The sequence below is a fragment of the Cryptotermes secundus genome, unplaced genomic scaffold, assembly GCF_002891405.2.
Source record: "Cryptotermes secundus unplaced genomic scaffold, Csec_1.0 scaffold71, whole genome shotgun sequence".
NCBI classification, from domain to species: domain Eukaryota; kingdom Metazoa; phylum Arthropoda; class Insecta; order Blattodea; family Kalotermitidae; genus Cryptotermes; species Cryptotermes secundus.
Genome location: NW_019720703.1, coordinates 1,056,597 through 1,060,168, shown reverse-complemented (window position 1 = coordinate 1,060,168; position 3,572 = coordinate 1,056,597).

Here is a 3,572-nt window from a genome sequence, read left to right as displayed (position 1 = left end):
ACAAATCACTCTGTATATAAAAGTACATCTTAATCCCAATGAAGACGGCAGAAATACTAATAACTAAAAGGATGTGAAATGTGTAAATCGAAAATTGGAACCCTGCCATAAGTGACAGGTTACCAATAACGGAAATTTCTTTACTTAGACAAATGCAGAGTTTTACAAATTCAGCAGAGAACAGTTATATTTTATTCACACGGTGGGGTGAGTATTTTAGTGCTTAGGCCGTAAGCGGCCCAATATACCAGCTCCAGATTATAGACGAGGGCATTTGATGCAATTAGAACTGTGAGAGGAAACGGAAGTTGCAACGCCGCTTTATCCACAAGTCCCGCATGAAGTGACCTGGGATTAATCTCGAGCCTCTGTTGTGTAAAACTAAGCTATGGCACAATATTCAGTAAAGAGTCAGGGTTTAGCAGCGACCAACAAAGCAATAAACACTTAATATAATGAAAGTTGGAAAAATCTGAGTGTGTAAAGTAACTTGATAGGTCAGACATGCATGGCGCTCGTCACGTCTTGCATTGAAGTAAGAGTATCCGGTTTATTTACTGGCTTGCATTACAGCAACAATTCACATCATTTGCTATCGCCTGATCCAGAGATCACAAACTATAAAGCTGCCATGTTCTCGCAGCAGGGAAGATTCATGTCTATCCTGAAGACAGAGGCAGTTCATCTGAAACGGTGGTCGTAACCTAAGACACTATACGCTATCACAACCCAGAAGGCAACAATAAAAATATTTCGATTTATAGCATATGAGGATCTCACAGCGGAGTTTATAGGATATAACGCTGTGTACTTCGTTGAAAATCAACCGAAGATTAGGAGAAACAAGGAGATGAAAATAATCTTCCGAAACGTCGGTTGATTTTCAACGAACTACAGAGCGTTACAACCTAGAAGACCTGACTCGACTTCAATCTGATTCGTGTTAATGAAGAAAGCAGTCTTCTGGGATTTGGCGCCATGCATATGTGGTGTTAACCGACGTTTCGGAGGAACGTATCGCATCCATCTTCAGGGTAGAAGGAAAAATATAAGAAATCCGCAAGCGAAGAGACCGTGAGAACCGGTAAAAGCAGACTGGTGATTCGTGTTACTTTGAGAAGATGTCATACGAGAGAGATAAGATATTTGTACCGAAGTTTGGTCTGAAAATCCGAGGACACGCTGCACCTTAGGAGAACTAGACTTAGATGTGCACCTTTCTAATGACTCTGACAGAAACAGGGTATGGGGCAGTGGACTGGATTAATCTGGCTCATGATAGTGTACAGAGGAGGACTATTGTGAATGCACTAATGAATCATCGTATTCTATAAAAGGAGGAGAATTTGTTGAGTAACTTAGAGACTATCAGCTTCTCAAAAAGGACTGTACTTCATGAAAGTGGTTATTTAAACCTTTAAAGCTTATTCGTTATTACAGGCCTGGAGAGGGCACATCATTTGCTTCAATATTCAATCCTTGACTTTTTCCCCACACAGTGTATTGGCATGTGTTGGGCCGTGCCGTAACTCAGGCGGTTAGTCGCTGGTTTCCCACCGCGGCGGCCAGGGTTCGAGCCCGTGTCTGATCAAGTGGTATCTGTGTGGATAAAGTAGCGCTGAGGCAGGTTTTCTCCGAGTACTTCGGTTTCCCCTGCCAATTTTCATTCCATCAAATTCTCCATCATCATAATCACCCGGGGCAGATACAATAGGCCAATCAGTGGCCGACGTGCCGAGTGGACCCCCAATTATGCGAATTAAAAAAAAAATTGGAATGTGTTACGAACTCTTCTCAGAATGCACAGCGATTTTTCTCCAAACAATATTAGTCGATTAGTCCTTGTAATGAAGCGGCAATGTGTTTTCTTTGAGGCATGATCTAAAATCCAGACTCCAAAAGTTAATCATTTCCACCAAGTTGGTTCTGCTTAATATTTTGATACGTGGCGGGTTAATGACTTAAGACTGCGGCCGACACTGAATAAACATTTTCTATTCTATGAACTCAGAATTCACTCTCGTCTTCCACCCTTCTGCAAATCATCCATAACACTTGGTTTAATGTCATGTACATGACGAAAAGAGATCATATTTACTTGTACAAGAGGGACGCGTCGTTTTAACCAGTCAACTGCAAAACATTTTTCACTTGGCTTGTTTGCCACAAGCAATCACCGTAAGTCTAATGGGTATGGGGGAAATCTTGGGAGTAAGTGCCAAATTGTGCAGCCTGTAGAACCATCAGAGCACCGGTCTTATCGCTGAAAATCTCTGCGTTTTACGGCAGACTATATATATGTTTCGTATGGATCTCATTATAGAATTAACCTCTCTCCATTTGCAATGGAGAAGCAGAATGTTTGCTCTGAGATGGATGCTAAGTTATTGATTATTATAAAGAACATAGGGCTTCAGATTGCAAGAAATACAACCGTATCAAGCTTCATTTATTCAAGCTGATCTGATGTGACAGAGCTTCCTGAATAGTTCATCGATTCCCGATTTCCTCTTGATGAGGGTTTCCATCACCATTTTGTCCGGAGAAGTTCTGACATGCCTCAGCCACCCATATATCCAAGTGCTATCACTGAACACAGATAACCGTGCACTCATATGTATATAGCAGCGGATGGTTTCCTTTATATACATTTAAGAATGTATCGCTTGGAAGCACAATATTTGCCTTTACTTTAATCTTTGAAACATTTTCAATAGAAACTCATTTTTAATATTTTACAAACATCCAAGGAAGACCATAAAAGAAAATAAATAACACCTTTAATATTGTTATATGTACACCCATTTTAGGCAACGTGTTGTTAAACAAGTTCCCGCGAAGACAGATTCTTGGTAAACAGTCCGTTGATAGGTTACGCAACAATAGATGAGATTGTGTTTTCTGTGTGGTCTGCACCAAGCAGCAATAGAATAACGGGGTTATGCAATCCGTTTCTAAGCAACGGTTGGGTAAACACATTTCCGCTTATTTGACCGTCTTATGAAAGCGCTGACGTCATCAACAACAGATATGGTGTTTTCTGTGGGATCTGTGCAGATTGCTTATAAGAGAAGAGAATGACAGAATTCGTTCGGCAAAATTATGCAGGCAACAAGCAGAAGTCATACAAAATCATGATAATGAGAATGTTCGCAACATCGGACAAGGCGAAGCCCGACACAGAAAGTATAAGAGGCTTAAACTTGGCGGCGGTCAGGCATACGACCGTTCAAGTGACTAGACTGCCGTGATAGCTAATACTATTAGGATATTTATTTATATATATATAAAAGGGCATAATCTGCTGTACCTAGCCTGGACTGACGGAGGCCGTGTAAATATTGTACATTTATATAAGTATGTATTGCAAATATGTGTAAATACAGACAATGGACAAATTACTACAGACTGACTAACAAATGACAGACCCGACCTCTCGTCAGAGAGGGCGCTACACATGGACAGGACAGTAACTTTCATACAAAAGAAATATCTGGTCATGAGCCCCAGCTGGGGCTCGACACCAAGACAGACAGACTGACTGACCGTCAGTGGTAACGTGACTCTGACTC